Consider the following 22500-nt stretch of genomic DNA (forward strand, 5'->3'; position numbering starts at 1 on the left):
CTGATCTCGGAAGCTAAGCAGGGTTTGGCCTGGTTAGTACTTGGATGGGAGACCACCTGGGAATACCAGGTGCTGTAATCTTTTCCCCTCTTGCTTCCATTACCATGGTCTTGTTATACATTACTAGTTTGTTATCTGAAACCCAACATAGATGAAGTTGCATAAGTAGTCTTGATGAGAGCTCTGCAATGGCTTACGGTCACACTACCCTGAGAACGCCCGATCTCGTCTGATCTCGGAAGCTAAGCAGGGTTTGGCCTGGTTAGTACTTGGATGGGAGACCACCTGGGAATACCAGGTGCTGTAAGCTTTTCCCCTCTTGCTTCCATTACCATGGTCTTGTTATACATTACTAGTTTGTTATCTGAAACCCAACATAGATGAAGTTGCATAAGTAGTCTTGATGAGAGCTCTGCAATGGCTTACGGTCACACTACCCTGAGAACGCCCGATCTCGTCTGATCTCGGAAGCTAAGCAGGGTTTGGCCTGGTTAGTACTTGGATGGGAGACCACCTGGCAATACCAGGTGCTGTAAGCTTTTCCCCTCTTGCTTCCATTACCATGGTCTTGTTATACATTACTAGTTTGTTATCTGAAACCCAACATAGATGAAGTTGCATAAGTAGTCTTGATGAGAGCTCTGCAATGGCTTACGGTCACACTACCCTGAGAACGCCCGATCTCGTCTGATCTCGGAAGCTAAGCAGGGTTTGGCCTGGTTAGTACTTGGATGGGAGACCACCTGGGAATACCAGGTGCTGTAAGCTTTTCCCCTCTTGCTTCCATTACCATGGTCTTGTTATACATTACTAGTTTGTTATCTGAAACCCAACATAGATGAAGTTGCATAAGTAGTCTTGATGAGAGCTCTGCAATGGCTTACGGTCACACTACCCTGAGAACGCCCGATCTCGTCTGATCTCGGAAGCTAAGCAGGGTTTGGCCTGGTTAGTACTTGGATGGGAAACCACCTGGGAATACCAGGTGCTGTAAGCTTTTCCCCTCTTGCTTCCATTACCATGGTCTTGTTATACATTACTAGTTTGTTATCTGAAACCCAACATAGATGAAGTTGCATAAGTAGTCTTGATGAGAGCTCTGCAATGGCTTACGGTCACACTACCCTGAGAACGCCCGATCTCGTCTGATCTCGGAAGCTAAGCAGGGTTTGGCCTGGTTAGTACTTGGATGGGAGACCACCTGGGAATACCAGGTGCTGTAAGCTTTTCCCCTCTTGCTTCCATTACCATGGTCTTGTTATACATTACTAGTTTGTTATCTGAAACCCAACATAGATGAAGTTGCATAAGTAGTCTTGATGAGAGCTCTGCAATGGCTTACGGTCACACTACCCTGAGAACGCCCGATCTCGTCTGATCTCGGAAGCTAAGCAGGGTTTGGCCTGGTTAGTACTTGGATGGGAGACCACCTGGGAATACCAGGTGCTGTAAGCTTTTCCCCTCTTGCTTCCATTACCATGGTCTTGTTATACATTACTAGTTTGTTATCTGAAACCCAACATAGATGAAGTTGCATAAGTAGTCTTGATGAGAGCTCTGCAATGGCTTACGGTCACACTACCCTGAGAACGCCCGATCTCGTCTGATCTCGGAAGCTAAGCAGGGTTTGGCCTGGTTAGTACTTGGATGGGAGACCACCTGGGAATACCAGGTGCTGTAAGCTTTTCCCCTCTTGCTTCCATTACCATGGTCTTGTTATACATTACTAGTTTGTTATCTGAAACCCAACATAGATGAAGTTGCATAAGTAGTCTTGATGAGAGCTCTGCAATGGCTTACGGTCACACTACCCTGAGAACGCCCGATCTCGTCTGATCTCGGAAGCTAAGCAGGGTTTGGCCTGGTTAGTACTTGGATGGGAGACCACCTGGGAATACCAGGTGCTGTAAGCTTTTCCCCTCTTGCTTCCATTACCATGGTCTTGTTATACATTACTAGTTTGTTATCTGAAACCCAACATAGATGAAGTTGCATAAGTAGTCTTGATGAGAGCTCTGCAATGGCTTACGGTCACACTACCCTGAGAACGCCCGATCTCGTCTGATCTCGGAAGCTAAGCAGGGTTTGGCCTGGTTAGTACTTGGATGGGAGACCACCTGGGAATACCAGGTGCTGTAAGCTTTTCCCCTCTTGCTTCCATTACCATGGTCTTGTTATACATTACTAGTTTGTTATCTGAAACCCAACATAGATGAAGTTGCATAAGTAGTCTTGATGAGAGCTCTGCAATGGCTTACGGTCACACTACCCTGAGAACGCCCGATCTCGTCTGATCTCGGAAGCTAAGCAGGGTTTGGCCTGGTTAGTACTTGGATGGGAGACCACCTGGGAATACCAGGTGCTGTAAGCTTTTCCCCTCTTGCTTCCATTACCATGGTCTTGTTATACATTACTAGTTTGTTATCTGAAACCCAACATAGATGAAGTTGCATAAGTAGTCTTGATGAGAGCTCTGCAATGGCTTACGGTCACACTACCCTGAGAACGTCTGATCTCGGAAGCTAAGCAGGGTTTGGCCTGGTTAGTACTTGGATGGGAGACCACCTGGGAATACCAGGTGCTGTAAGCTTTTCCCCTCTTGCTTCCATCACAATAGTCTTGTTATACATTACTAGTTTGTTATCTGAGACCCAACATAGATGAAGTTGCATAAGTAGTCTTGATGAGAGTTCTGCAATGGCTTACGGTCACACTACCCTGAGAACGCCCGATCTCGTCTGATCTCGGAAGCTAAGCAGGGTTTGGCCTGGTTAGTACTTGGATGGGAGACCACCTGGGAATACCAGGTGCTGTAAGCTTTTCCCCTCTTGCTTCCATTACCATGGTCTTGTTATACATTACTAGTTTGTTATCTGAAACCCAACATAGATGAAGTTGCATAAGTAGTCTTGATGAGAGCTCTGCAATGGCTTGTGGTCACACTACCCTGAGAACGCCCGATCTCGTCTGATCTCGGAAGCTAAGCAGGGTTTGGCCTGGTTAGTACTTGGATGGGAGACCACCTGGGAATACCAGGTGCTGTAAGCTTTTCCCCTCTTGCTTCCATTACCATGGTCTTGTTATACATTACTAGTTTGTTATCTGAAACCCAACATAGATGAAGTTGCATAAGTAGTCTTGATGAGAGCTCTGCAATGGCTTACGGTCACACTACCCTGAGAACGCCCGATCTCGTCTGATCTCGGAAGCTAAGCAGGGTTTGGCCTGGTTAGTACTTGGATGGGAGACCACCTGGGAATACCAGGTGCTGTAAGCTTTTCCCCTCTTGCTTCCATTACCATGGTCTTGTTATACATTACTAGTTTGTTATCTGAAACCCAACATAGATGAAGTTGCATAAATAGTCTTGATGAGAGCTCTGCAATGGCTTACGGTCACACTACCCTGAGAACGCCCGATCTCGTCTGATCTCGGAAGCTAAACAGGGTTTGGCCTGGTTAGTACTTGGATGGGAGACCACCTGGGAATACCAGGTGCTGTAAGCTTTTCCCCTCTTGCTTCCATTACCATGGTCTTGTTATACATTACTAGTTTGTTATCTGAAACCCAACATAGATGAAGTTGCATAAGTAGTCTTGATGAGAGCTCTGCAATGGCTTACGGTCACACTACCCTGAGAACGCCCGATCTCGTCTGATCTCGGAAGCTAAGCAGGGTTTGGCCTTGTTAGTACTTGGATGGGAGACCACCTGGGAATACCAGGTGCTGTAAGCTTTTCCCCTCTTGCTTCCATTACCATGGTCTTGTTATACATTACTAGTTTGTTATCTGAAACCCAACATAGATGAAGTTGCATAAGTAGTCTTGATGAGAGCTCTGCAATGGTTTACGGTCACACTACCCTGAGAACGCCCGATCTCGTCTGATCTCGGAAGCTAAGCAGGGTTTGGCCTGGTTAGTACTTGGATGGGAGACCACCTGGGAATACCAGGTGCTGTAAGCTTTTCCCCTCTTGCTTCCATTACCATGGTCTTGTTATACATTACTAGTTTGTTATCTGAAACCCAACATAGATGAAGTTGCATAAGTAGTCTTGATGAGAGCTCTGCAATGGCTTACGGTCACACTACCCTGAGAACGCCCGATCTCGTCTGATCTGGGAAGCTAAGCAGGGTTTGGCCTGGTTAGTACTTGGATGGGAGACCACCTGGGAATACCAGGTGCTGTAAGCTTTTCCCCTCTTGCTTCCATTACCATGGTCTTGTTATACATTACTAGTTTGTTATCTGAAACCCAACATAGATGAAGTTGCATAAGTAGTCTTGATGAGAGATCTGCAATGGCTTACGGTCACACTACCCTGAGAACGCCCGATCTCATCTGATCTCGGAAGCTAAGCAGGTATTGGCCTGGTTAATACTTGGATGGGAGACCACCTGGGAATACCAGGTGCTGTAAGCTTTTCCCCTCTTGCTTCCATTACCATAGTCTTGTTATACATTACTAGTTTGTTATCTGAAACCCAACATAGATGAAGTTGCATAAGTAGTCTTGATGAGAGCTCTGCAATGGCTTACGGTCACACTACCCTGAGAACTCCCGATCTCGTCTGATCTCGGAAGCTAAGCAGGGTTTGGCCTGGTTAGTACTTGGATGGGAGACCACCTGGGAATACCAGGTGCTGTAAGCTTTTCCCCTCTTGCTTCCATTACCATGGTCTTGTTATACATTACTAGTTTGTTATCTGAAACCCAACATAGATGAAGTTGCATAAGTAGTCTTGATGAGAGCTCTGCAATGGCTTACGGTCACATTACCCTGAGAACGCCCGATCTCGTCTGATCTCGGAAGCTAAGCAGGGTTTGGCCTGGTTAGTACTTGGATGGGAGACCACCGGGGAATACCAGGTGCTGTAAGCTTTTCCCCTCTTGCTTCCATTACCATGGTCTTGTTATACATTACTAGTTTGTTATCTGAAACCCAACATAGATGAAGTTGCATAAGTAGTCTTGATGAGAGCTCTGCAATGGCTTACGGTCACACTACCCTGAGAACGCCCGATCTCGTCTGATCTCGGAAGCTAAGCAGGGTTTGGCCTGGTTAGTACTTGGATGGGAGACCACCTGGGAATACCAGGTGCTGTAAGCTTTTCCCCTCTTGCTTCCATTACCATGGTCTTGTTATACATTACTAGTTTGTTATCTGAAACCCAACATATATGAAGTTGCATAAGTAGTCTTGATGAGAGCTCTGCAATGGCTTACGGTCACACTACCCTGAGAACGCCCAATCTCGTCTGATCTCGGAAGCTAAGCAGGGTTTGGCCTGGTTAGTACTTGGATGGGAGACCAACTGGGAATACCAGGTGCTGTAAGCTTTTCCCCTCTTGCTTCCATTACCATGGTCTTGTTATACATTACTAGTTTGTTATCTGAAACCCAACATAGATGAAGTTGCATAAGTAGTCTTGATGAGAGCTCTGCAATGGCTTACGGTCACGCTACCCTGAGAACGCCCAATCTCGTCTGATCTCGGAAGCTAAGCAGGGTTTGGCCTGGTTAGTACTTGGATGGGAGACCACCTGGGAATACCAGGTGCTGTAAGCTTTTCCCCTCTTGCTTCCATTACCATGGTCTTGTTATACATTACTAGTTTGTTATCTGAAACCCAACATAGATGAAGTTGCATAAGTAGTCTTGATGAGAGCTCTGCAATGGCTTACGGTCACACTACCCTGAGAACGCCCGATCTCGTCTGATCTCGGAAGCTAAGCAGGGTTTGGCCTGGTTAGTACTTGGATGGGAGACCACCTGGGAATACCAGGTGCTGTAAGCTTTTCCCCCCTTGCTTCCATTACCATGGTCTTGTTATACATTACTAGTTTGTTATCTGAAACCCAACATAGATGAAGTTGCATAAGTAGTCTTGATGAGAGCTCTGCAATGGCTTACGGTCACACTACCCTGAGAACGCCCGATCTCGTCTGATCTCGGAAGCTAAGCAGGGTTTGGCCTGGTTAGTACTTGGATGGGAGACCACCTGGGAATACCAGGTGCTGTAAGCTTTTCCCCTCTTGCTTCCATTACCATGGTCTTGTTATACATTACTAGTTTGTTATCTGAAACCCAACATAGATGAAGTTGCATAAGTAGTCTTGATGAGAGCTCTGCAATGGCTTACGGTCACACTACCCTGAGAACTCCCGATCTCGTCTGATCTCGGAAGCTAAGCAGGGTTTGGCCTGGTTAGTACTTGGATGGGAGACCACCTGGGAATACCAGGTGCTGTAAGATTTTCCCCTCTTGCTTCCATTACCATGGTCTTGTTATACATTACTAGTTTGTTATCTGAAACCCAACATAGATGAAGTTGCATAAGTAGTCTTGATGAGAGCTCTGCAATGGCTTACGGTCACACTACCCTGAGAACGCCCGATCTCGTCTGATCTCGGAAGCTAAGCAGGGTTTGGCCTGGTTAGTACTTGGATGGGAGACCACCTGGGAATACCAGGTGCTGTAAGCTTTTCCCCTCTTGCTTCCATTACCATGGTCTTGTTATACATTACTAGTTTGTTATCTGAAACCCAACGTAGATGAAGTTGCATAAGTAGTCTTGATGAGAGCTCTGCAATGGCTTACGGTCACACTACCCTGAGAACGCCCGATCTCGTCTGATCTCGGAAGCTAAGCAGGGTTTGGCCTGGTTAGTACTTGGATGGGAGACCACCTGGGAATACCAGGTGCTGTAAGCTTTTCCCCTCTTGCTTCCATTACCATGGTCTTGTTATACATTACTAGTTTGTTATGTGAAACCCAACATAGATGAAGTTGCATAAGTAGTCTTGATGAGAGCTCTGCAATGGCTTACGGTCACACTACCCTGAGAACGCCCGATCTCGTCTGATCTCGGAAGCTAAGCAGGGTTTGGCCTGGTTAGTACTTGGATGGGAGACCACCTGGGAATACCAGGTGCTGTAAGCTTTTCCCCTCTTGCTTCCATTACCATGGTCTTGTTATACATTACTATTTTGTTATCTGAAACCCAACATAGATGAAGTTGCATAAGTAGTCTTGATGAGAGCTCTGCAATGGCTTACGGTCACACTACCCTGAGAACGCCCGATCTCGTCTGATCTCGGAAGCTAAGCAGGGTTTGGCCTGGTTCGTACTTGGATGGGAGACCACCTGGGAATACCAGGTGCTGTAAGCTTTTCCCCTCTTGCTTCCATTACCATGGTCTTGTTATACATTACTAGTTTGTTATCTGAAACCCAACATAGATGAAGTTGCATAAGTAGTCTTGATGAGAGCTCTGCAATGGCTTGCGGTCACACTACCCTGAGAACGCCCGATCTCGTCTGATCTCGGAAGCTAAGCAGGGTTTGGCCTGGTTAGTACTTGGATGGGAGACCACCTGGGAATACCAGGTGCTGTAAGCTTTTCCCCTCTTGCTTCCATTACCATGGTCTTGTTATACATTACTAGTTTGTTATCTGAAACCCAACATAGATGAAGTTGCATAAGTAGTCTTGATGAGAGCTCTGCAATGGCTTACGGTCACACTACCCTGAGAACGCCCGATCTCGTCTGATCTCGGAAGCTAAGCAGGGTTTGGCCTGGTTAGTACTTGGATGGGAGACCACCTGGGAATACCAGGTGCTGTAAGCTTTTCCCCTCTTGCTTCCATTACCATGGTCTTGTTATACATTACTAGTTTGTTATCTGAAACCCAACATAGATGAAGTTGCATAAGTAGTCTTGATGAGAGCTCTGCAATGGCTTACGGTCACACTACCCTGAGAACGTCTGATCTCGGAAGCTAAGCAGGGTTTGGCCTGGTTAGTACTTGGATGGGAGACCACCTGGGAATACCAGGTGCTGTAAGCTTTTCCCCCCTTGCTTCCATTACCATGGTCTTGTTATACATTACTAGTTTGTTATCTGAAACCCAACATAGATGAAGTTGCATAAGTAGTCTTGATGAGAGCTCTGCAATGGCTTACGGTCACACTACCCTGAGAACGCCCGATCTCGTCTGATCTCGGAAGCTAAGCAGGGTTTGGCCTGGTTAGTACTTGGATGGGAGACCACCTGGGAATACCAGGTGCTGTAAGCTTTTCCCCTCTTGCTTCCATTACCATGGTCTTGTTATACATTACTAGTTTGTTATCTGAAACCCAACATAGATGAAGTTGCATAAGTAGTCTTGATGAGAGCTCTGCAATGGCTTACGGTCACACTACCCTGAGAACTCCCGATCTCGTCTGATCTCGGAAGCTAAGCAGGGTTTGGCCTGGTTAGTACTTGGATGGGAGACCACCTGGGAATACCAGGTGCTGTAAGATTTTCCCCTCTTGCTTCCATTACCATGGTCTTGTTATACATTACTAGTTTGTTATCTGAAACCCAACATAGATGAAGTTGCATAAGTAGTCTTGATGAGAGCTCTGCAATGGCTTACGGTCACACTACCCTGAGAACGCCCGATCTCGTCTGATCTCGGAAGCTAAGCAGCGTTTGGCCTGGTTAGTACTTGGATGGGAGACCACCTGGGAATACCAGGTGCTGTAAGCTTTTCCCCTCTTGCTTCCATTACCATGGTCATGTTATACATTACTAGTTTGTTATCTGAAACCCAACATAGATGAAGTTGCATAAGCAGTCTTGATGAGAGCTCTGCAATGGCTTACGGTCACACTACCCTGAGAACGCCCAATCTAGTCTGATCTCGGAAGCTAAGCAGGGTTTGGCCTGGTTAGTACTTGGATGGGAGACCACCTGGGAATACCAGGTGCTGTAAGCTTTTCCCCTCTTGCTTCCATTACCATGGTCTTGTTATACATTACTAGTTTGTTATCTGAAACCCAACATAGATGAAGTTGCATAAGTAGTCTTGATGAGAGCTCTGCAATGGCTTACGGTCACACTACCCTGAGAACTCCCGATCTCGTCTGATCTCGGAAGCTAAGCAGGGTTTGGCCTGGTTAGTACTTGGATGGGAGACCACCTGGGAATACCAGGTGCTGTAAGATTTTCCCCTCTTGCTTCCATTACCATGGTCTTGTTATACATTACTAGTTTGTTATCTGAAACCCAACATAGATGAAGTTGCATAAGTAGTCTTGATGAGAGCTCTGCAATGGCTTACGGTCACACTACCCTGAGAACGCCCGATCTCGTCTGATCTCGGAAGCTAAGCAGGGTTTGGCCTGGTTAGTACTTGGATGGGAGACCACCTGGGAACACCAGGTGCTGTAAGCTTTTCCGCTCTTGCTTCCATTACCATGGTCTTGTTATACATTACTAGTTTGTTATCTGAAACCCAACATAGATGAAGTTGCATAAGTAGTCTTGATGAGAGCTCTGCAATGGCTTACGGTCACACTACCCTGAGAACGCCCGATCTCGTCTGATCTCGGAAGCTAAGCAGGGTTTGGCCTGGTTAGTACTTGGATGGGAGACCACCTGGGAATACCAGGTGCTGTAAGCTTTTCCCCTCTTGCTTCCATTACCATGGTCTTGTTATACATTACTAGTTTGTTATCTGAAACCCAACATAGATGAAGTTGCATAAGTAGTCTTGATGAGAGCTCTGCAATGGCTTACGGTCACACTACCCTGAGAACGCCCGATCTCGTCTGATCTCGGAAGCTAAGCAGGGTTTGGCCTGGTTAGTACTTGGATGGGAGACCTCCTGGGAATACCAGGTGCTGTAAGCTTTTCCCCTCTTGCTTCCATTACCATGGTCTTGTTATACATTACTAGTTTGTTATCTGAAACCCAACATAGATGAAGTTGCATAAGTAGTCTTGATGAGAGCTCTGCAATGGCTTACGGTCACACTACCCTGAGAACGCCCGATCTCGTCTGATCTCGGAAGCTAAGCAGGGTTTGGCCTGGTTAGTACTTGGATGGGAGACCACCTGGGAATACCAGGTGCTGTAAGCTTTTCCCCTCTTGCTTCCATTACCATGGTCTTGTTATACATTACTAGTTTGTTATCTGAAACCCAACATAGATGAAGTTGCATACGTAGTCTTGATGAGAGCTCTGCAATGGCTCACGGTCACACTACCCTGAGAACGCCCGATCTCGTCTGATCTCGGAAGCTAAGCAGCGTTTGGCCTGGTTAGTACTTGGATGGGAGACCACCTGGGAAAACCAGGTGCTGTAAGCTTTTCCCCTCTTGCTTCCATTACCATGGTCTTGTTATACATTACTAGTTTGTTATCTGAAACCCAACATAGATGAAGTTGCATAAGTAGTATTGATGAGAGCTCTGCAATGGCTTACGGTCACACTACCCTGAGAACGCCCGATCTCGTCTGATCTCGGAAGCTAAGCAGGGTTTGGCCTGGTTAGTACTTGGATGGGAGACCACCTGGGAATACCAGGTGCTGTAAGCTTTTCCCCTCTTGCTTCCATTACCATGGTCTTGTTATACATTACTAGTTTGTTATCTGAAACCCAACATAGATGAAGTTGCATAAGTAGTCTTGATGAGAGCTCTGCAATGGCTTACGGTCACACTACCCTGAGAACGCCCGATCTCGTCTGATCTCGGAAGCTAAGCAGGGTTTGGCCTGGTTAGTACTTGGATGGGAGACCACCTGGGAATACCAGGTGCTGTAAGCTTTTCCCCTCTTGCTTCCATTACCATGGTCTTGTTATACATTACTAGTTTGTTATCTGAAACCCAACATAGATGAAGTTGCATAAGTAGTCTTGATGAGAGCTCTGCAATGGCTTACGGTCACACTACCCTGAGAACGCCCGATCTCGTCTGATCTCAGAAGCTAAGCAGCGTTTGGCCTGGTTAGTACTTGGATGGGAGACCACCTGGGAAAACCAGGTGCTGTAAGCTTTTCCCCTCTTGCTTCCATTACCATGGTCTTGTTATACATTACTAGTTTGTTATCTGAAACCCAACATAGATGAAGTTGCATAAGTAGTCTTGATGAGAGCTCTGCCAAGGCTTACGGTCACACTACCCTGAGAATGCCCGATCTCGTCTGATCTCGGAAGGTAAGCAGGGTTTGGCCTGGTTAGTACTTGGATGGGAGACCACCTGGGAATACCAGGTGCTGTAAGCTTTTCCCCTCTAGCTTCCATTACCATGGTCTTGTTATACATTACTAGTTTGTTATCTGAAACCCAACATAGATGAAGTTGCATAAGTAGTCTTGATGAGAGCTCTGCAATGGCTTACGGTCACACTACCCTGAGAACGCCCGATCTCGTCTGATCTCGGAAGCTAAGCAGGGTTTGGCCTGGTTAGTACTTGGATGGGAGACCACCTGGGAATACCAGGTGCTGTAAGCTTTTCCCCTCTTGCTTCCATTACCATGGTCTTGTTATACATTACTAGTTTGTTATCTGAAACCCAACATAGATGAAGTTGCATAAGTAGTCTTGATGAGAGCTCTGCAATGGCTTACGGTCACACTACCCTGAGAACTCCCGATCTCGTCTGATCTCGGAAGCTAAGCAGGGTTTGGCCTGGTTAGTACTTGGATGGGAGACCACCTGGGAATACCAGGTGCTGTAAGATTTTCCCCTCTTGCTTCCATTACCATGGTCTTGTTATACATTACTAGTTTGTTATCTGAAACCCAACATAGATGAAGTTGCATAAGTAGTCTTGATGAGAGCTCTGCAATGGCTTACGGTCACACTACCCTGAGAACGCCCGATCTCGTCTGATCTCGGAAGCTAAGCAGGGTTTGGCCTGGTTAGTACTTGGATGGGAGACCACCTGGGAACACCAGGTGCTGTAAGCTTTTCCGCTCTTGTTTCCATTACCATGGTCTTGTTATACATTACTAGTTTGTTATCTGAAACCCAACATAGATGAAGTTGCATAAGTAGTCTTGATGAGAGCTCTGCAATGGCTTACGGTCACACTACCCTGAGAACGCCCGATCTCGTCTGATCTCGGAAGCTAAGCAGGGTTTGGCCTGGTTCGTACTTGGATGGGAGACCACCTGGGAACACCAGGTGCTGTAAGCTTTTCCCCTCTTGCTTCCATTACCATGGTCTTGTTATACATTACTAGTTTGTTATCTGAAACCCAACATAGATGAAGTTGCATAAGTAGTCTTGATGAGAGCTCTGCAATGGCTTACGGTCACACTACCCTGAGAACGCCCGATCTCGTCTGATCTCGGAAGCTAAGCAGGGTTTGGCCTGGTTAGTACTTGGATGGGAGACCACCTGGGAATACCAGGTGCTGTAAGCTTTTCCCCTCTTGCTTCCATTACCATGGTCTTGTTATACATTACTAGTTTGTTATCTGAAACCCAACATAGATGAAGTTGCATAAGTAGTCTTGATGAGAGCTCTGCAATGGCTTACGGTCACACTACCCTGAGAACGCCCGATCTCGTCTGATCTCGGAAGCTAAGCAGGGTTTGGCCTGGTTAGTACTTGGATGGGAGACCACCTGGGAATACCAGGTGCTGTAAGCTTTTCCCCTCTTGCTTCCATTACCATGGTCTTGTTATACATTACTAGTTTGTTATCTGAAACCCAACATAGATGAAGTTGCATAAGTAGTCTTGATGAGAGCTCTGCAATGGCTTACGGTCACACTACCCTGAGAACGCCCGATCTCGTCTGATCTCGGAAGCTAAGCAGGGTTTGGCCTGGTTCGTACTTGGATGGGAGACCACCTGGGAACACCAGGTGCTGTAAGCTTTTCCCCTCTTGCTTCCATTACCATGGTCTTGTTATACATTACTAGTTTGTTATCTGAAACCCAACATAGATGAAGTTGCATAAGTAGTCTTGATGAGAGCTCTGCAATGGCTTACGGTCACACTACCCTGAGAACGCCCGATCTCGTCTGATCTCGGAAGCTAAGCAGGGTTTGGCCTGGTTAGTACTTGGATGGGAGAACACCTGGGAATACCAGGTGCTGTAAGCTTTTCCCCTCTTGCTTCCATTACCATGGTCTTGTTATACATTACTAGTTTGTTATCTGAAACCCAACATAGATGAAGTTGCATAAGTAGTCTTGATGAGAGCTCTGCAATGGCTTACGGTCACACTACCCTGAGAACGCCCGATCTCGTCTGATCTCGGAAGCTAAGCAGGGTTTGGCCTGGTTAGTACTTGGATGGGAGACCACCTGGGAATACCAGGTGCTGTAAGCTTTTCCCCTCTTGCTTCCATTACCATGGTCTTGTTATACATTACTAGTTTGTTATCTGAAACCCAACATAGATGAAGTTGCATAAGTAGTCTTGATGAGAGCTCTGCAATGGCTTACGGTCACACTACCCTGAGAACGCCCGATCTCGTCTGATCTCGGAAGCTAAGCAGGGTTTGGCCTGGTTAGTACTTGGATGGGAGACCACCTGGGAATACCAGGTGCTGTAAGCTTTTCCCCTCTTGCTTCCATTACCATGGTCTTGTTATACATTACTAGTTTGTTATCTGAAACCCAACATAGATGAAGTTACATAAGTAGTCTTGATGAGAGATCTGCAATGGCATACGGTCACACTACCCTGAGAACGCCCGATCTCGTCTGATCTCGGAAGCTAAGCAGGGTTTGGCCTGGTTAGTACTTGGATGGGAGACCACCTGGGAATACCAGGTGCTGTAAGCTTTTCCCCTCTTGCTTCCATTACCATGGTCTTGTTATACATTACTAGTTTGTTATCTGAAACCCAACATAGATGAAGTTGCATAAGTAGTCTTGATGAGAGCTCTGCAATGGCTTACGGTCACACTACCCTGAGAACGCCCGATCTCGTCTGATCTCGGAAGCTAAGCAGGGTTTGGCCTGGTTAGTACTTGGATGGGAGACCACCTGGGAATACCAGGTGCTGTAAGCTTTTCCCCTCTTGCTTCCATTACCATGGTCTTGTTATACATTACTAGTTTGTTATCTGAAACCCAACATAGATGAAGTTGCATAAGTAGTCTTGATGAGAGCTCTGCAATGGCTTACGGTCACACTACCCTGAGAACGCCCGATCTCGTCTGATCTCGGAAGCTAAGCAGGGTTTGGCCTGGTTAGTACTTGGATGGGAGACCACCTGGGAATACCAGGTGCTGTAAGCTTTTCCCCTCTTGCTTCCATTACCATGGTCTTGTTATACATTACTAGTTTGTTATCTGAAACCCAACATAGATGAAGTTGCATAAGTAGTCTTGATGAGAGCTCTGCAATGGCTTACGGTCACACTACCCTGAGAACGCCCGATCTCGTCTGATCTCGGAAGCTAAGCAGGGTTTGGCCTGGTTAGTACTTGGATGGGAGACCACCTGGGAATACCAGGTGCTGTAAGCATTTCCCCTCTTGCTTCCATTACCATGGTCTTGTTATACATTACTAGTTTGTTATCTGAAACCCAACATAGATGAAGTTGCATAAGTAGTCTTGATGAGAGCTCTGCAGTGGCTCACGGTCACACTACCCTGAGAACGCCCGATCTCGTCTGATCTCGGAAGCTAAGCAGGGTTTGGCCTGGTTAGTACTTGGATGGGAGACCACCTGGGAATACCAGGTGCTGTAAGCTTTTCCCCTCTTGCTTCCATTACCATGGTCTTGTTATACATTACTAGTTTGTTATCTGAAACCCAACATAGATGAAGTTGCATAAGTAGTCTTGATGAGAGCTCTGCAATGGCTTACGGTAACACTACCCTGAGAACGCCCGATCTCGTCTGATCTCGGAAGCTAAGCAGGGTTTGGACTGGTTCGTACTTGGATGGGAGACCACCTGGGAACACCAGGTGCTGTAAGCTTTTCCCCTCTTGCTTCCATTACCATGGTCTTGTTATACATTACTAGTTTGTTATCTTAAACCCAACATAGATGAAGTTGCATAAGTAGTCTTGATGAGAGCTCTGCAATGGCTTACGGTCACACTACCCTGAGAACGCCCGATCTCGTCTGATCTCGGAAGCTAAGCAGGGTTTGGCCTGGTTAGTACTTGGATGGGAGACCACCTGGGAATACCAGGTGCTGTAAGCTTTTCCCCTCTTGCTTCCATTACCATGGTCTTGTTATACATTACTAGTTTGTTATCTGAAACCCAACATAGATGAAGTTGCATAAGTAGTCTTGATGAGAGCTCTGCAATGGCTTACGGTCACACTACCCTGAGAACGCCCGATCTCGTCTGATCTCGGAAGCTAAGCAGGGTTTGGCCTGGTTAGTACTTGGATGGGAGACCACCTGGGAATACCAGGTGCTGTAAGCTTTTCCCCTCTTGCTTCCATTACCATGGTCTTGTTATACATTACTAGTTTGTTATCTGAAACCCAACATAGATGAAGTTGCATAAGTAGTCTTGATGAGAGCTCTGCAATGGCTTACGGTCACACTACCCTGAGAACGCCCGATCTCGTCTGATCTCGGAAGCTAAGCAGGGTTTGGCCTGGTTAGTACTTGGATGGGAGACCACCTGGGAATACCAGGTGCTGTAAGCTTTTCCCCTCTTGCTTCCATTACCATGGTCTTGTTATACATTACTAGTTTGTTATCTGAAACCCAACATAGATGAAGTTGCATAAGTAGTCTTGATGAGAGCTCTGCAATGGCTTACGGTCACACTACCCTGAGAACGCCCGATCTCGTCTGATCTCGGAAGCTAAGCAGGGTTTGGCCTGGTTAGTACTTGGATGGGAGACCACCTGGGAATACCAGGTGCTGTAAGCTTTTCCCCTCTTGCTTCCATTACCATGGTCTTGTTATACATTACTAGTTTGTTATCTGAAACCCAACATAGATGAAGTTGCATAAGTAGTCTTGATGAGAGCTCTGCAATGGCTTACGGTCACACTACCCTGAGAACGCCCGATCTCGTCTGATCTCGGAAGCTAAGCAGGGTTTGGCCTGGTTAGTACTTGGATGGGAGACCACCTGGGAATACCAGGTGCTGTAAGCTTTTCCCCTCTTGCTTCCATTACCATGGTCTTGTTATACATTACTAGTTTGTTATCTGAAACCCAACATAGATGAAGTTGCATAAGTAGTCTTGATGAGAGCTCTGCAATGGCTAACCGTCATACTGCCCTGAGAACGCCCGATCTCGTCTGATCTCGGAAGCTAAGCAGGGTTTGGCCTGGTTAGTACTTGGATGGGAGACCACCTGGGAATACCAGGTGCTGTAAGCTTTTCCCCTCTTGCTTCCATTACCATGGTCTTGTTATACATTACTAGTTTGTTATCTGAAACCCAACATAGATGAAGTTGCATAAGTAGTCTTGATGAGAGCTCTGCAATGGCTTACGGTCACACTACCCTGAGAACGCCCGATCTCGTCTGATCTCGGAAGCTAAGCAGGGTTTGGCCTGGTTAGTACTTGGATGGGAGACCACCTGGGAATACCAGGTGCTGTAAGCTTTTCCCCTCTTGCTTCCATTACCATGGTCTTGTTATACATTACTAGTTTGTTATCTGAAACCCAACATAGATGAAGTTGCATAAGTAGTCTTGATGAGAGCTCTGCAATGGCTTACGGTCACACTACCCTGAGAACGCCCGATCTCGTCTGATCTCGGAAGCTAAGCAGGGTTTGGCCTGGTTAGTACTTGGATGGGAGACCACCTGGGAATACCAGGTGCTGTAAGCTTTTCCCCTCTTGCTTCCATTACCATGGTCTTGTTATACATTACTAGTTTGTTATCTGAAACCCAACATAGATGAAGTTGCATAAGTAGTCTTGATGAGAGCTCTGCAATGGCTTACGGTCACACTACCCTGAGAACGCCCAATCTCGTCTGATCTCGGAAGCTAAGCAGGGTTTGGCCTGGTTAGTACTTGGATGGGAGACCACCTGGGAATACCAGGTGCTGTAAGCTTTTCCCCTCTTGCTTCCATTACCATGGTCTTGTTATACATTACTAGTTTGTTATCTGAAACCCAACATAGATGAAGTTGCATAAGTAGTCTTGATGAGAGCTCTGCAATGGCTTACGGTCACACTACCCTGAGAACGCCCGATCTCGTCTGATCTCGGAAGCTAAGCAGGGTTTGGCCTGGTTAGTACTTGGATGGGAGACCACCTGGGAATACCAGGTGCTGTAAGCTTTTCCCCTCTTGCTTCCATTACCATGGTCTTGTTATACATTACTAGTTTGTTATCTGAAACCCAACATAGATGAAGTTGCATAAGTAGTCTTGATGAGAGCTCTGCAATGGCTAACCGTCATACTGCCCTGAGAACGCCCGATCTCGTCTGATCTCGGAAGCTAAGCAGGGTTTGGCCTGGTTAGTACTTGGATGGGAGACCACCTGGGAATACCAGGTGCTGTAAGCTTTTCCCCTCTTGCTTCCATTACCATGGTCTTGTTATACATTACTAGTTTGTTATCTGAAACCCAACATAGATGAAGTTGCATAAGTAGTCTTGATGAGAGCTCTGCAATGGCTTACGGTCACACTACCCTGAGAACGCCCGATCTCGTCTGATCTCGGAAGCTAAGCAGGGTTTGGCCTGGTTAGTACTTGGATGGGAGACCACCTGGGAATACCAGGTGCTGTAAGCTTTTCCCCTCTTGCTTCCATTACCATGGTCTTGTTATACATTACTAGTTTGTTATCTGAAACCCAACATAGATGAAGTTGCATAAGTAGTCTTGATGAGAGCTCTGCAATGGCTTACGGTCACACTACCCTGAGAACGCCCGATCTCGTCTGATCTCGGAAGCTAAGCAGGGTTTGGCCTGGTTAGTACTTGGATGGGAGACCACCTGGGAATACCAGGTGCTGTAAGCTTTTCCCCTCTTGCTTCCATTACCATGGTCTTGTTATACATTACTAGTTTGTTATCTGAAACCCAACATAGATAAAGTTGCATAAGTAGTCTTGATGAGAGCTCTGCAATGGCTTACGGTCACACTACCCTGAGAACGCCCGATCTCGTCTGATCTCGGAAGCTAAGCAGGGTTTGGCCTGGTTAGTACTTGGATGGGAGACCACCTGGGAATACCAGGTGCTGTAAGCTTTTCCCCTCTTGCTTCCATTACCATGGTCTTGTTATACATTACTAGTTTGTTATCTGAAACCCAACATAGATGAAGTTGCATAAGTAGTCTTGATGAGAGCTCTGCAATGGCTTACGGTCACACTACCCTGAGAACGCCCGATCTCGTCTGATCTCGGAAGCTAAGCAGGGTTTGGCCTGGTTAGTACTTGGATGGGAGACCACCTGGGAACACCAGGTGCTGTAAGCTTTTCCGCTCTTGTTTCCATTACCATGGTCTTGTTATACATTACTAGTTTGTTATCTGAAACCCAACATAGATGAAGTTGCATAAGTAGTCTTGATGAGAGCTCTGCAATGGCTTACGGTCACACTACCCTGAGAACGCCCGATCTCGTCTGATCTCGGAAGCTAAGCAGGGTTTGGCCTGGTTCGTACTTGGATGGGAGACCACCTGGGAACACCAGGTGCTGTAAGCTTTTCCCCTCTTGCTTCCATTACCATGGTCTTGTTATACATTACTAGTTTGTTATCTGAAACCCAACATAGATGAAGTTGCATAAGTAGTCTTGATGAGAGCTCTGCAATGGCTTACGGTCACACTACCCTGAGAACGCCCGATCTCGTCTGATCTCGGAAGCTAAGCAGGGTTTGGCCTGGTTAGTACTTGGATGGGAGACCACCTGGGAATACCAGGTGCTGTAAGCTTTTCCCCTCTTGCTTCCATTACCATGGTCTTGTTATACATTACTAGTTTGTTATCTGAAACCCAACATAGATGAAGTTGCATAAGTAGTCTTGATGAGAGCTCTGCAATGGCTTACGGTCACACTACCCTGAGAACGCCCGATCTCGTCTGATCTCGGAAGCTAAGCAGGGTTTGGCCTGGTTAGTACTTGGATGGGAGACCACCTGGGAATACCAGGTGCTGTAAGCTTTTCCCCTCTTGCTTCCATTACCATGGTCTTGTTATACATTACTAGTTTGTTATCTGAAACCCAACATAGATGAAGTTGCATAAGTAGTCTTGATGAGAGCTCTGCAATGGCTTACGGTCACACTACCCTGAGAACGCCCGATCTCGTCTGATCTCGGAAGCTAAGCAGGGTTTGGCCTGGTTCGTACTTGGATGGGAGACCACCTGGGAACACCAGGTGCTGTAAGCTTTTCCCCTCTTGCTTCCATTACCATGGTCTTGTTATACATTACTAGTTTGTTATCTGAAACCCAACATAGATGAAGTTGCATAAGTAGTCTTGATGAGAGCTCTGCAATGGCTTACGGTCACACTACCCTGAGAACGCCCGATCTCGTCTGATCTCGGAAGCTAAGCAGGGTTTGGCCTGGTTAGTACTTGGATGGGAGAACACCTGGGAATACCAGGTGCTGTAAGCTTTTCCCCTCTTGCTTCCATTACCATGGTCTTGTTATACATTACTAGTTTGTTATCTGAAACCCAACATAGATGAAGTTGCATAAGTAGTCTTGATGAGAGCTCTGCAATGGCTTACGGTCACACTACCCTGAGAACGCCCGATCTCGTCTGATCTCGGAAGCTAAGCAGGGTTTGGCCTGGTTAGTACTTGGATGGGAGACCACCTGGGAATACCAGGTGCTGTAAGCTTTTCCCCTCTTGCTTCCATTACCATGGTCTTGTTATACATTACTAGTTTGTTATCTGAAACCCAACATAGATGAAGTTGCATAAGTAGTCTTGATGAGAGCTCTGCAATGGCTTACGGTCACACTACCCTGAGAACGCCCGATCTCGTCTGATCTCGGAAGCTAAGCAGGGTTTGGCCTGGTTAGTACTTGGATGGGAGACCACCTGGGAATACCAGGTGCTGTAAGCTTTTCCCCTCTTGCTTCCATTACCATGGTCTTGTTATACATTACTAGTTTGTTATCTGAAACCCAACATAGATGAAGTTGCATAAGTAGTCTTGATGAGAGCTCTGCAATGGCTTTCGGTCACACTACCCTGAGAACGCCCGGTCTCGTCTGATCTCGGAAGCTAAGCAGGGTTTGGCCTGGTTAGTACTTGGATGGGAGACCACCTGGGAATACCAGGTGCTGTAAGCTTTTCCCCTCTTGCTTCCATTACCATGGTCTTGTTATACATTACTAGTTTGTTATCTGAAACCCAACATAGATGAAGTTACATAAGTAGTCTTGATGAGAGATCTGCAATGGCATACGGTCACACTACCCTGAGAACGCCCGATCTCGTCTGATCTCGGAAGCTAAGCAGGGTTTGGCCTGGTTAGTACTTGGATGGGAGACCACCTGGGAATACCAGGTGCTGTAAGCTTTTCCCCTCTTGCTTCCATTACCATGGTCTTGTTATACATTACTAGTTTGTTATCTGAAACCCAACATAGATGAAGTTGCATAAGTAGTCTTGATGAGAGCTCTGCAATGGCTTACGGTCACACTACCCTGAGAACGCCCGGTCTCGTCTGATCTCGGAAGCTAAGCAGGGTTTGGCCTGGTTAGTACTTGGATGGGAGACCACCTGGGAATACCAGGTGCTGTAAGCTTTTCCCCTCTTGCTTCCATTACCATGGTCTTGTTATACATTACTAGTTTGTTATCTGAAACCCAACATAGATGAAGTTGCATAAGTAGTCTTGATGAGAGCTCTGCAATGGCTTACGGTCACACTACCCTGAGAACGCCCGATCTCGTCTGATCTCGGAAGCTAAGCAGGGTTTGGCCTGGTTAGTACTTGGATGGGAGACCACCTGGGAATACCAGGTGCTGTAAGCTTTTCCCCTCTTGCTTCCATTACCATGGTCTTGTTATACATTACTAGTTTGTTATCTGAAACCCAACATAGATGAAGTTGCATAAGTAGTCTTGATGAGAGCTCTGCAATGGCTTACGGTCACACTACCCTGAGAACGCCCGATCTCGTCTGATCTCGGAAGCTAAGCAGGGTTTGGCCTGGTTAGTACTTGGATGGGAGACCACCTGGGAATACCAGGTGCTGTAAGCATTTCCCCTCTTGCTTCCATTACCATGGTCTTGTTATACATTACTAGTTTGTTATCTGAAACCCAACATAGATGAAGTTGCATAAGTAGTCTTGATGAGAGCTCTGCAGTGGCTCACGGTCACACTACCCTGAGAACGCCCGATCTCGTCTGATCTCGGAAGCTAAGCAGGGTTTGGCCTGGTTAGTACTTGGATGGGAGACCACCTGGGAATACCAGGTGCTGTAAGCTTTTCCCCTCTTGCTTCCATTACCATGGTCTTGTTATACATTACTAGTTTGTTATCTGAAACCCAACATAGATGAAGTTGCATAAGTAGTCTTGATGAGAGCTCTGCAATGGCTTACGGTAACACTACCCTGAGAACGCCCGATCTCGTCTGATCTCGGAAGCTAAGCAGGGTTTGGACTGGTTCGTACTTGGATGGGAGACCACCTGGGAACACCAGGTGCTGTAAGCTTTTCCCCTCTTGCTTCCATTACCATGGTCTTGTTATACATTACTAGTTTGTTATCTTAAACCCAACATAGATGAAGTTGCATAAGTAGTCTTGATGAGAGCTCTGCAATGGCTTACGGTCACACTACCCTGAGAACGCCCGATCTCGTCTGATCTCGGAAGCTAAGCAGGGTTTGGCCTGGTTAGTACTTGGATGGGAGACCACCTGGGAATACCAGGTGCTGTAAGCTTTTCCCCTCTTGCTTCCATTACCATGGTCTTGTTATACATTACTAGTTTGTTATCTGAAACCCAACATAGATGAAGTTGCATAAGTAGTCTTGATGAGAGCTCTGCAATGGCTTACGGTCACACTACCCTGAGAACGCCCGATCTCGTCTGATCTCGGAAGCTAAGCAGGGTTTGGCCTGGTTAGTACTTGGATGGGAGACCACCTGGGAATACCAGGTGCTGTAAGCTTTTCCCCTCTTGCTTCCATTACCATGGTCTTGTTATACATTACTAGTTTGTTATCTGAAACCCAACATAGATGAAGTTGCATAAGTAGTCTTGATGAGAGCTCTGCAATGGCTTACGGTCACACTACCCTGAGAACGCCCGATCTCGTCTGATCTCGGAAGCTAAGCAGGGTTTGGCCTGGTTAGTACTTGGATGGGAGACCACCTGGGAATACCAGGTGCTGTAAGCTTTTCCCCTCTTGCTTCCATTACCATGGTCTTGTTATACATTACTAGTTTGTTATCTGAAACCCAACATAGATGAAGTTGCATAAGTAGTCTTGATGAGAGCTCTGCAATGGCTTACGGTCACACTACCCTGAGAACGCCCGATCTCGTCTGATCTCGGAAGCTAAGCAGGGTTTGGCCTGGTTAGTACTTGGATGGGAGACCACCTGGGAATACCAGGTGCTGTAAGCTTTTCCCCTCTTGCTTCCATTACCATGGTCTTGTTATACATTACTAGTTTGTTATCTGAAACCCAACATAGATGAAGTTGCATAAGTAGTCTTGATGAGAGCTCTGCAATGGCTTACGGTCACACTACCCTGAGAACGCCCGATCTCGTCTGATCTCGGAAGCTAAGCAGGGTTTGGCCTGGTTAGTACTTGGATGGGAGACCACCTGGGAATACCAGGTGCTGTAA

At 46.7% G+C, this 22500-nt stretch overlaps 95 non-coding genes and 4 pseudogenes across 95 annotated transcripts in view; all 99 read left to right on the forward strand.

The window, feature by feature from the left end:
- LOC125791837 (5S ribosomal RNA) overlaps positions 1-81 on the forward strand; it is a 119-nt gene extending 38 nt beyond the window's left edge. The window contains exon 1 of the ribosomal RNA XR_007431569.1: positions 1-81. This exon is cut by the window's left edge and continues 38 nt beyond it. This is a non-coding gene — a ribosomal RNA (5S ribosomal RNA).
- A 110-nt stretch (positions 82-191) lies between these two features.
- Positions 192-310, forward strand: LOC125791470 (5S ribosomal RNA). The gene has a single exon (XR_007431196.1). It is a non-coding gene; the product is annotated as a 5S ribosomal RNA (ribosomal RNA).
- Positions 311-420: 110 nt separating this feature from the next.
- On the forward strand, positions 421-539 carry LOC125792421 (5S ribosomal RNA). Its single transcript, XR_007432153.1, has one exon. It is a non-coding gene; the product is annotated as a 5S ribosomal RNA (ribosomal RNA).
- A 110-nt stretch (positions 540-649) lies between these two features.
- Positions 650-768, forward strand: LOC125791471 (5S ribosomal RNA). The gene has a single exon (XR_007431197.1). It is a non-coding gene; the product is annotated as a 5S ribosomal RNA (ribosomal RNA).
- A 110-nt stretch (positions 769-878) lies between these two features.
- On the forward strand, positions 879-997 carry LOC125791790 (5S ribosomal RNA). Its single transcript, XR_007431522.1, has one exon. It is a non-coding gene; the product is annotated as a 5S ribosomal RNA (ribosomal RNA).
- Positions 998-1107: 110 nt separating this feature from the next.
- On the forward strand, positions 1108-1226 carry LOC125791472 (5S ribosomal RNA). Its single transcript, XR_007431198.1, has one exon. It is a non-coding gene; the product is annotated as a 5S ribosomal RNA (ribosomal RNA).
- Positions 1227-1336: 110 nt separating this feature from the next.
- LOC125791473 (5S ribosomal RNA) lies at positions 1337-1455 on the forward strand. Its single transcript, XR_007431199.1, has one exon. It is a non-coding gene; the product is annotated as a 5S ribosomal RNA (ribosomal RNA).
- Positions 1456-1565: 110 nt separating this feature from the next.
- LOC125791475 (5S ribosomal RNA) lies at positions 1566-1684 on the forward strand. The gene has a single exon (XR_007431201.1). It is a non-coding gene; the product is annotated as a 5S ribosomal RNA (ribosomal RNA).
- Positions 1685-1794: 110 nt separating this feature from the next.
- Positions 1795-1913, forward strand: LOC125791476 (5S ribosomal RNA). Its single transcript, XR_007431202.1, has one exon. It is a non-coding gene; the product is annotated as a 5S ribosomal RNA (ribosomal RNA).
- A 110-nt stretch (positions 1914-2023) lies between these two features.
- On the forward strand, positions 2024-2142 carry LOC125791477 (5S ribosomal RNA). Its single transcript, XR_007431203.1, has one exon. It is a non-coding gene; the product is annotated as a 5S ribosomal RNA (ribosomal RNA).
- A 110-nt stretch (positions 2143-2252) lies between these two features.
- Positions 2253-2371, forward strand: LOC125791478 (5S ribosomal RNA). The gene has a single exon (XR_007431204.1). It is a non-coding gene; the product is annotated as a 5S ribosomal RNA (ribosomal RNA).
- A 110-nt stretch (positions 2372-2481) lies between these two features.
- Positions 2482-2590, forward strand: LOC125792762 (5S ribosomal RNA; annotated as a pseudogene).
- Positions 2591-2700: 110 nt separating this feature from the next.
- Positions 2701-2819, forward strand: LOC125791479 (5S ribosomal RNA). Its single transcript, XR_007431205.1, has one exon. It is a non-coding gene; the product is annotated as a 5S ribosomal RNA (ribosomal RNA).
- A 110-nt stretch (positions 2820-2929) lies between these two features.
- Positions 2930-3048, forward strand: LOC125791986 (5S ribosomal RNA). The gene has a single exon (XR_007431718.1). It is a non-coding gene; the product is annotated as a 5S ribosomal RNA (ribosomal RNA).
- Positions 3049-3158: 110 nt separating this feature from the next.
- Positions 3159-3277, forward strand: LOC125791480 (5S ribosomal RNA). The gene has a single exon (XR_007431206.1). It is a non-coding gene; the product is annotated as a 5S ribosomal RNA (ribosomal RNA).
- A 110-nt stretch (positions 3278-3387) lies between these two features.
- Positions 3388-3506, forward strand: LOC125791749 (5S ribosomal RNA). Its single transcript, XR_007431481.1, has one exon. It is a non-coding gene; the product is annotated as a 5S ribosomal RNA (ribosomal RNA).
- A 110-nt stretch (positions 3507-3616) lies between these two features.
- On the forward strand, positions 3617-3735 carry LOC125792340 (5S ribosomal RNA). Its single transcript, XR_007432072.1, has one exon. It is a non-coding gene; the product is annotated as a 5S ribosomal RNA (ribosomal RNA).
- A 110-nt stretch (positions 3736-3845) lies between these two features.
- LOC125791718 (5S ribosomal RNA) lies at positions 3846-3964 on the forward strand. Its single transcript, XR_007431450.1, has one exon. It is a non-coding gene; the product is annotated as a 5S ribosomal RNA (ribosomal RNA).
- A 110-nt stretch (positions 3965-4074) lies between these two features.
- On the forward strand, positions 4075-4193 carry LOC125792511 (5S ribosomal RNA). Its single transcript, XR_007432244.1, has one exon. It is a non-coding gene; the product is annotated as a 5S ribosomal RNA (ribosomal RNA).
- Positions 4194-4303: 110 nt separating this feature from the next.
- LOC125792591 (5S ribosomal RNA) lies at positions 4304-4422 on the forward strand. The gene has a single exon (XR_007432323.1). It is a non-coding gene; the product is annotated as a 5S ribosomal RNA (ribosomal RNA).
- A 110-nt stretch (positions 4423-4532) lies between these two features.
- Positions 4533-4651, forward strand: LOC125791599 (5S ribosomal RNA). Its single transcript, XR_007431325.1, has one exon. It is a non-coding gene; the product is annotated as a 5S ribosomal RNA (ribosomal RNA).
- Positions 4652-4761: 110 nt separating this feature from the next.
- On the forward strand, positions 4762-4880 carry LOC125792348 (5S ribosomal RNA). Its single transcript, XR_007432080.1, has one exon. It is a non-coding gene; the product is annotated as a 5S ribosomal RNA (ribosomal RNA).
- Positions 4881-4990: 110 nt separating this feature from the next.
- Positions 4991-5109, forward strand: LOC125791481 (5S ribosomal RNA). The gene has a single exon (XR_007431207.1). It is a non-coding gene; the product is annotated as a 5S ribosomal RNA (ribosomal RNA).
- A 110-nt stretch (positions 5110-5219) lies between these two features.
- Positions 5220-5338, forward strand: LOC125792531 (5S ribosomal RNA). Its single transcript, XR_007432263.1, has one exon. It is a non-coding gene; the product is annotated as a 5S ribosomal RNA (ribosomal RNA).
- Positions 5339-5448: 110 nt separating this feature from the next.
- Positions 5449-5567, forward strand: LOC125792538 (5S ribosomal RNA). Its single transcript, XR_007432270.1, has one exon. It is a non-coding gene; the product is annotated as a 5S ribosomal RNA (ribosomal RNA).
- Positions 5568-5677: 110 nt separating this feature from the next.
- Positions 5678-5796, forward strand: LOC125791482 (5S ribosomal RNA). Its single transcript, XR_007431208.1, has one exon. It is a non-coding gene; the product is annotated as a 5S ribosomal RNA (ribosomal RNA).
- Positions 5797-5906: 110 nt separating this feature from the next.
- On the forward strand, positions 5907-6025 carry LOC125791483 (5S ribosomal RNA). The gene has a single exon (XR_007431209.1). It is a non-coding gene; the product is annotated as a 5S ribosomal RNA (ribosomal RNA).
- Positions 6026-6135: 110 nt separating this feature from the next.
- On the forward strand, positions 6136-6254 carry LOC125792040 (5S ribosomal RNA). Its single transcript, XR_007431772.1, has one exon. It is a non-coding gene; the product is annotated as a 5S ribosomal RNA (ribosomal RNA).
- A 110-nt stretch (positions 6255-6364) lies between these two features.
- LOC125791484 (5S ribosomal RNA) lies at positions 6365-6483 on the forward strand. The gene has a single exon (XR_007431210.1). It is a non-coding gene; the product is annotated as a 5S ribosomal RNA (ribosomal RNA).
- A 110-nt stretch (positions 6484-6593) lies between these two features.
- On the forward strand, positions 6594-6712 carry LOC125791486 (5S ribosomal RNA). The gene has a single exon (XR_007431212.1). It is a non-coding gene; the product is annotated as a 5S ribosomal RNA (ribosomal RNA).
- A 110-nt stretch (positions 6713-6822) lies between these two features.
- LOC125791487 (5S ribosomal RNA) lies at positions 6823-6941 on the forward strand. Its single transcript, XR_007431213.1, has one exon. It is a non-coding gene; the product is annotated as a 5S ribosomal RNA (ribosomal RNA).
- A 110-nt stretch (positions 6942-7051) lies between these two features.
- Positions 7052-7170, forward strand: LOC125791945 (5S ribosomal RNA). The gene has a single exon (XR_007431677.1). It is a non-coding gene; the product is annotated as a 5S ribosomal RNA (ribosomal RNA).
- A 110-nt stretch (positions 7171-7280) lies between these two features.
- On the forward strand, positions 7281-7399 carry LOC125791781 (5S ribosomal RNA). The gene has a single exon (XR_007431513.1). It is a non-coding gene; the product is annotated as a 5S ribosomal RNA (ribosomal RNA).
- Positions 7400-7509: 110 nt separating this feature from the next.
- On the forward strand, positions 7510-7628 carry LOC125791488 (5S ribosomal RNA). Its single transcript, XR_007431214.1, has one exon. It is a non-coding gene; the product is annotated as a 5S ribosomal RNA (ribosomal RNA).
- Positions 7629-7738: 110 nt separating this feature from the next.
- Positions 7739-7847, forward strand: LOC125792763 (5S ribosomal RNA; annotated as a pseudogene).
- Positions 7848-7957: 110 nt separating this feature from the next.
- On the forward strand, positions 7958-8076 carry LOC125791489 (5S ribosomal RNA). The gene has a single exon (XR_007431215.1). It is a non-coding gene; the product is annotated as a 5S ribosomal RNA (ribosomal RNA).
- A 110-nt stretch (positions 8077-8186) lies between these two features.
- LOC125792041 (5S ribosomal RNA) lies at positions 8187-8305 on the forward strand. Its single transcript, XR_007431773.1, has one exon. It is a non-coding gene; the product is annotated as a 5S ribosomal RNA (ribosomal RNA).
- Positions 8306-8415: 110 nt separating this feature from the next.
- LOC125792224 (5S ribosomal RNA) lies at positions 8416-8534 on the forward strand. The gene has a single exon (XR_007431956.1). It is a non-coding gene; the product is annotated as a 5S ribosomal RNA (ribosomal RNA).
- A 110-nt stretch (positions 8535-8644) lies between these two features.
- LOC125792644 (5S ribosomal RNA) lies at positions 8645-8763 on the forward strand. Its single transcript, XR_007432363.1, has one exon. It is a non-coding gene; the product is annotated as a 5S ribosomal RNA (ribosomal RNA).
- A 110-nt stretch (positions 8764-8873) lies between these two features.
- Positions 8874-8992, forward strand: LOC125792042 (5S ribosomal RNA). Its single transcript, XR_007431774.1, has one exon. It is a non-coding gene; the product is annotated as a 5S ribosomal RNA (ribosomal RNA).
- Positions 8993-9102: 110 nt separating this feature from the next.
- Positions 9103-9221, forward strand: LOC125791661 (5S ribosomal RNA). The gene has a single exon (XR_007431393.1). It is a non-coding gene; the product is annotated as a 5S ribosomal RNA (ribosomal RNA).
- A 110-nt stretch (positions 9222-9331) lies between these two features.
- On the forward strand, positions 9332-9450 carry LOC125791490 (5S ribosomal RNA). Its single transcript, XR_007431216.1, has one exon. It is a non-coding gene; the product is annotated as a 5S ribosomal RNA (ribosomal RNA).
- Positions 9451-9560: 110 nt separating this feature from the next.
- LOC125793028 (5S ribosomal RNA) lies at positions 9561-9679 on the forward strand. Its single transcript, XR_007432619.1, has one exon. It is a non-coding gene; the product is annotated as a 5S ribosomal RNA (ribosomal RNA).
- A 110-nt stretch (positions 9680-9789) lies between these two features.
- Positions 9790-9908, forward strand: LOC125791491 (5S ribosomal RNA). Its single transcript, XR_007431217.1, has one exon. It is a non-coding gene; the product is annotated as a 5S ribosomal RNA (ribosomal RNA).
- A 110-nt stretch (positions 9909-10018) lies between these two features.
- LOC125792579 (5S ribosomal RNA) lies at positions 10019-10137 on the forward strand. The gene has a single exon (XR_007432311.1). It is a non-coding gene; the product is annotated as a 5S ribosomal RNA (ribosomal RNA).
- A 110-nt stretch (positions 10138-10247) lies between these two features.
- On the forward strand, positions 10248-10366 carry LOC125791492 (5S ribosomal RNA). Its single transcript, XR_007431218.1, has one exon. It is a non-coding gene; the product is annotated as a 5S ribosomal RNA (ribosomal RNA).
- A 110-nt stretch (positions 10367-10476) lies between these two features.
- On the forward strand, positions 10477-10595 carry LOC125791493 (5S ribosomal RNA). The gene has a single exon (XR_007431219.1). It is a non-coding gene; the product is annotated as a 5S ribosomal RNA (ribosomal RNA).
- A 110-nt stretch (positions 10596-10705) lies between these two features.
- LOC125792614 (5S ribosomal RNA) lies at positions 10706-10824 on the forward strand. Its single transcript, XR_007432341.1, has one exon. It is a non-coding gene; the product is annotated as a 5S ribosomal RNA (ribosomal RNA).
- A 110-nt stretch (positions 10825-10934) lies between these two features.
- On the forward strand, positions 10935-11053 carry LOC125792130 (5S ribosomal RNA). The gene has a single exon (XR_007431862.1). It is a non-coding gene; the product is annotated as a 5S ribosomal RNA (ribosomal RNA).
- A 110-nt stretch (positions 11054-11163) lies between these two features.
- On the forward strand, positions 11164-11282 carry LOC125791494 (5S ribosomal RNA). Its single transcript, XR_007431220.1, has one exon. It is a non-coding gene; the product is annotated as a 5S ribosomal RNA (ribosomal RNA).
- Positions 11283-11392: 110 nt separating this feature from the next.
- Positions 11393-11511, forward strand: LOC125792044 (5S ribosomal RNA). The gene has a single exon (XR_007431776.1). It is a non-coding gene; the product is annotated as a 5S ribosomal RNA (ribosomal RNA).
- A 110-nt stretch (positions 11512-11621) lies between these two features.
- On the forward strand, positions 11622-11740 carry LOC125791662 (5S ribosomal RNA). Its single transcript, XR_007431394.1, has one exon. It is a non-coding gene; the product is annotated as a 5S ribosomal RNA (ribosomal RNA).
- Positions 11741-11850: 110 nt separating this feature from the next.
- Positions 11851-11969, forward strand: LOC125792061 (5S ribosomal RNA). The gene has a single exon (XR_007431793.1). It is a non-coding gene; the product is annotated as a 5S ribosomal RNA (ribosomal RNA).
- Positions 11970-12079: 110 nt separating this feature from the next.
- Positions 12080-12198, forward strand: LOC125791495 (5S ribosomal RNA). Its single transcript, XR_007431221.1, has one exon. It is a non-coding gene; the product is annotated as a 5S ribosomal RNA (ribosomal RNA).
- Positions 12199-12308: 110 nt separating this feature from the next.
- On the forward strand, positions 12309-12427 carry LOC125791497 (5S ribosomal RNA). The gene has a single exon (XR_007431223.1). It is a non-coding gene; the product is annotated as a 5S ribosomal RNA (ribosomal RNA).
- Positions 12428-12537: 110 nt separating this feature from the next.
- On the forward strand, positions 12538-12656 carry LOC125792062 (5S ribosomal RNA). The gene has a single exon (XR_007431794.1). It is a non-coding gene; the product is annotated as a 5S ribosomal RNA (ribosomal RNA).
- Positions 12657-12766: 110 nt separating this feature from the next.
- LOC125792363 (5S ribosomal RNA) lies at positions 12767-12885 on the forward strand. The gene has a single exon (XR_007432095.1). It is a non-coding gene; the product is annotated as a 5S ribosomal RNA (ribosomal RNA).
- A 110-nt stretch (positions 12886-12995) lies between these two features.
- On the forward strand, positions 12996-13114 carry LOC125791498 (5S ribosomal RNA). The gene has a single exon (XR_007431224.1). It is a non-coding gene; the product is annotated as a 5S ribosomal RNA (ribosomal RNA).
- Positions 13115-13224: 110 nt separating this feature from the next.
- LOC125791499 (5S ribosomal RNA) lies at positions 13225-13343 on the forward strand. The gene has a single exon (XR_007431225.1). It is a non-coding gene; the product is annotated as a 5S ribosomal RNA (ribosomal RNA).
- Positions 13344-13453: 110 nt separating this feature from the next.
- LOC125791934 (5S ribosomal RNA) lies at positions 13454-13572 on the forward strand. The gene has a single exon (XR_007431666.1). It is a non-coding gene; the product is annotated as a 5S ribosomal RNA (ribosomal RNA).
- A 110-nt stretch (positions 13573-13682) lies between these two features.
- LOC125791500 (5S ribosomal RNA) lies at positions 13683-13801 on the forward strand. Its single transcript, XR_007431226.1, has one exon. It is a non-coding gene; the product is annotated as a 5S ribosomal RNA (ribosomal RNA).
- A 110-nt stretch (positions 13802-13911) lies between these two features.
- Positions 13912-14030, forward strand: LOC125791501 (5S ribosomal RNA). The gene has a single exon (XR_007431227.1). It is a non-coding gene; the product is annotated as a 5S ribosomal RNA (ribosomal RNA).
- A 110-nt stretch (positions 14031-14140) lies between these two features.
- On the forward strand, positions 14141-14259 carry LOC125791673 (5S ribosomal RNA). The gene has a single exon (XR_007431405.1). It is a non-coding gene; the product is annotated as a 5S ribosomal RNA (ribosomal RNA).
- A 110-nt stretch (positions 14260-14369) lies between these two features.
- Positions 14370-14488, forward strand: LOC125792029 (5S ribosomal RNA). Its single transcript, XR_007431761.1, has one exon. It is a non-coding gene; the product is annotated as a 5S ribosomal RNA (ribosomal RNA).
- A 110-nt stretch (positions 14489-14598) lies between these two features.
- LOC125792669 (5S ribosomal RNA) lies at positions 14599-14717 on the forward strand (annotated as a pseudogene).
- Positions 14718-14827: 110 nt separating this feature from the next.
- On the forward strand, positions 14828-14946 carry LOC125791502 (5S ribosomal RNA). The gene has a single exon (XR_007431228.1). It is a non-coding gene; the product is annotated as a 5S ribosomal RNA (ribosomal RNA).
- Positions 14947-15056: 110 nt separating this feature from the next.
- On the forward strand, positions 15057-15175 carry LOC125791503 (5S ribosomal RNA). The gene has a single exon (XR_007431229.1). It is a non-coding gene; the product is annotated as a 5S ribosomal RNA (ribosomal RNA).
- A 110-nt stretch (positions 15176-15285) lies between these two features.
- On the forward strand, positions 15286-15404 carry LOC125791504 (5S ribosomal RNA). Its single transcript, XR_007431230.1, has one exon. It is a non-coding gene; the product is annotated as a 5S ribosomal RNA (ribosomal RNA).
- Positions 15405-15514: 110 nt separating this feature from the next.
- LOC125791505 (5S ribosomal RNA) lies at positions 15515-15633 on the forward strand. Its single transcript, XR_007431231.1, has one exon. It is a non-coding gene; the product is annotated as a 5S ribosomal RNA (ribosomal RNA).
- Positions 15634-15743: 110 nt separating this feature from the next.
- Positions 15744-15862, forward strand: LOC125791506 (5S ribosomal RNA). Its single transcript, XR_007431232.1, has one exon. It is a non-coding gene; the product is annotated as a 5S ribosomal RNA (ribosomal RNA).
- Positions 15863-15972: 110 nt separating this feature from the next.
- On the forward strand, positions 15973-16091 carry LOC125792284 (5S ribosomal RNA). The gene has a single exon (XR_007432016.1). It is a non-coding gene; the product is annotated as a 5S ribosomal RNA (ribosomal RNA).
- Positions 16092-16201: 110 nt separating this feature from the next.
- Positions 16202-16320, forward strand: LOC125791508 (5S ribosomal RNA). Its single transcript, XR_007431234.1, has one exon. It is a non-coding gene; the product is annotated as a 5S ribosomal RNA (ribosomal RNA).
- A 110-nt stretch (positions 16321-16430) lies between these two features.
- LOC125791509 (5S ribosomal RNA) lies at positions 16431-16549 on the forward strand. The gene has a single exon (XR_007431235.1). It is a non-coding gene; the product is annotated as a 5S ribosomal RNA (ribosomal RNA).
- A 110-nt stretch (positions 16550-16659) lies between these two features.
- On the forward strand, positions 16660-16778 carry LOC125792318 (5S ribosomal RNA). The gene has a single exon (XR_007432050.1). It is a non-coding gene; the product is annotated as a 5S ribosomal RNA (ribosomal RNA).
- Positions 16779-16888: 110 nt separating this feature from the next.
- Positions 16889-17007, forward strand: LOC125791510 (5S ribosomal RNA). The gene has a single exon (XR_007431236.1). It is a non-coding gene; the product is annotated as a 5S ribosomal RNA (ribosomal RNA).
- A 110-nt stretch (positions 17008-17117) lies between these two features.
- Positions 17118-17236, forward strand: LOC125792285 (5S ribosomal RNA). Its single transcript, XR_007432017.1, has one exon. It is a non-coding gene; the product is annotated as a 5S ribosomal RNA (ribosomal RNA).
- A 110-nt stretch (positions 17237-17346) lies between these two features.
- On the forward strand, positions 17347-17465 carry LOC125791511 (5S ribosomal RNA). The gene has a single exon (XR_007431237.1). It is a non-coding gene; the product is annotated as a 5S ribosomal RNA (ribosomal RNA).
- Positions 17466-17575: 110 nt separating this feature from the next.
- On the forward strand, positions 17576-17694 carry LOC125791512 (5S ribosomal RNA). The gene has a single exon (XR_007431238.1). It is a non-coding gene; the product is annotated as a 5S ribosomal RNA (ribosomal RNA).
- A 110-nt stretch (positions 17695-17804) lies between these two features.
- LOC125791513 (5S ribosomal RNA) lies at positions 17805-17923 on the forward strand. Its single transcript, XR_007431239.1, has one exon. It is a non-coding gene; the product is annotated as a 5S ribosomal RNA (ribosomal RNA).
- Positions 17924-18033: 110 nt separating this feature from the next.
- Positions 18034-18152, forward strand: LOC125791663 (5S ribosomal RNA). The gene has a single exon (XR_007431395.1). It is a non-coding gene; the product is annotated as a 5S ribosomal RNA (ribosomal RNA).
- Positions 18153-18262: 110 nt separating this feature from the next.
- On the forward strand, positions 18263-18381 carry LOC125792063 (5S ribosomal RNA). The gene has a single exon (XR_007431795.1). It is a non-coding gene; the product is annotated as a 5S ribosomal RNA (ribosomal RNA).
- A 110-nt stretch (positions 18382-18491) lies between these two features.
- On the forward strand, positions 18492-18610 carry LOC125791514 (5S ribosomal RNA). The gene has a single exon (XR_007431240.1). It is a non-coding gene; the product is annotated as a 5S ribosomal RNA (ribosomal RNA).
- Positions 18611-18720: 110 nt separating this feature from the next.
- LOC125791515 (5S ribosomal RNA) lies at positions 18721-18839 on the forward strand. Its single transcript, XR_007431241.1, has one exon. It is a non-coding gene; the product is annotated as a 5S ribosomal RNA (ribosomal RNA).
- A 110-nt stretch (positions 18840-18949) lies between these two features.
- Positions 18950-19068, forward strand: LOC125792064 (5S ribosomal RNA). Its single transcript, XR_007431796.1, has one exon. It is a non-coding gene; the product is annotated as a 5S ribosomal RNA (ribosomal RNA).
- Positions 19069-19178: 110 nt separating this feature from the next.
- LOC125792364 (5S ribosomal RNA) lies at positions 19179-19297 on the forward strand. The gene has a single exon (XR_007432096.1). It is a non-coding gene; the product is annotated as a 5S ribosomal RNA (ribosomal RNA).
- A 110-nt stretch (positions 19298-19407) lies between these two features.
- LOC125791516 (5S ribosomal RNA) lies at positions 19408-19526 on the forward strand. Its single transcript, XR_007431242.1, has one exon. It is a non-coding gene; the product is annotated as a 5S ribosomal RNA (ribosomal RNA).
- Positions 19527-19636: 110 nt separating this feature from the next.
- LOC125791517 (5S ribosomal RNA) lies at positions 19637-19755 on the forward strand. Its single transcript, XR_007431243.1, has one exon. It is a non-coding gene; the product is annotated as a 5S ribosomal RNA (ribosomal RNA).
- Positions 19756-19865: 110 nt separating this feature from the next.
- LOC125792367 (5S ribosomal RNA) lies at positions 19866-19984 on the forward strand. The gene has a single exon (XR_007432099.1). It is a non-coding gene; the product is annotated as a 5S ribosomal RNA (ribosomal RNA).
- A 110-nt stretch (positions 19985-20094) lies between these two features.
- LOC125791935 (5S ribosomal RNA) lies at positions 20095-20213 on the forward strand. The gene has a single exon (XR_007431667.1). It is a non-coding gene; the product is annotated as a 5S ribosomal RNA (ribosomal RNA).
- A 110-nt stretch (positions 20214-20323) lies between these two features.
- On the forward strand, positions 20324-20442 carry LOC125791893 (5S ribosomal RNA). The gene has a single exon (XR_007431625.1). It is a non-coding gene; the product is annotated as a 5S ribosomal RNA (ribosomal RNA).
- A 110-nt stretch (positions 20443-20552) lies between these two features.
- On the forward strand, positions 20553-20671 carry LOC125791519 (5S ribosomal RNA). The gene has a single exon (XR_007431245.1). It is a non-coding gene; the product is annotated as a 5S ribosomal RNA (ribosomal RNA).
- Positions 20672-20781: 110 nt separating this feature from the next.
- LOC125791674 (5S ribosomal RNA) lies at positions 20782-20900 on the forward strand. Its single transcript, XR_007431406.1, has one exon. It is a non-coding gene; the product is annotated as a 5S ribosomal RNA (ribosomal RNA).
- Positions 20901-21010: 110 nt separating this feature from the next.
- Positions 21011-21129, forward strand: LOC125792030 (5S ribosomal RNA). The gene has a single exon (XR_007431762.1). It is a non-coding gene; the product is annotated as a 5S ribosomal RNA (ribosomal RNA).
- A 110-nt stretch (positions 21130-21239) lies between these two features.
- On the forward strand, positions 21240-21358 carry LOC125792670 (5S ribosomal RNA; annotated as a pseudogene).
- A 110-nt stretch (positions 21359-21468) lies between these two features.
- LOC125791520 (5S ribosomal RNA) lies at positions 21469-21587 on the forward strand. Its single transcript, XR_007431246.1, has one exon. It is a non-coding gene; the product is annotated as a 5S ribosomal RNA (ribosomal RNA).
- Positions 21588-21697: 110 nt separating this feature from the next.
- LOC125791521 (5S ribosomal RNA) lies at positions 21698-21816 on the forward strand. Its single transcript, XR_007431247.1, has one exon. It is a non-coding gene; the product is annotated as a 5S ribosomal RNA (ribosomal RNA).
- Positions 21817-21926: 110 nt separating this feature from the next.
- Positions 21927-22045, forward strand: LOC125791522 (5S ribosomal RNA). Its single transcript, XR_007431248.1, has one exon. It is a non-coding gene; the product is annotated as a 5S ribosomal RNA (ribosomal RNA).
- Positions 22046-22155: 110 nt separating this feature from the next.
- LOC125791523 (5S ribosomal RNA) lies at positions 22156-22274 on the forward strand. The gene has a single exon (XR_007431249.1). It is a non-coding gene; the product is annotated as a 5S ribosomal RNA (ribosomal RNA).
- Positions 22275-22384: 110 nt separating this feature from the next.
- The window catches only part of LOC125791525 (5S ribosomal RNA), a 119-nt gene continuing 3 nt past the window's right edge, over positions 22385-22500 (forward strand). Inside the window, exon 1 of the ribosomal RNA XR_007431251.1 lies at positions 22385-22500. This exon is cut by the window's right edge and continues 3 nt beyond it. This is a non-coding gene — a ribosomal RNA (5S ribosomal RNA).

This window comes from Astyanax mexicanus, unplaced genomic scaffold (assembly GCF_023375975.1).
Source record: "Astyanax mexicanus isolate ESR-SI-001 unplaced genomic scaffold, AstMex3_surface scaffold_36, whole genome shotgun sequence".
NCBI classification, from domain to species: Eukaryota; Metazoa; Chordata; class Actinopteri; order Characiformes; family Acestrorhamphidae; genus Astyanax; species Astyanax mexicanus.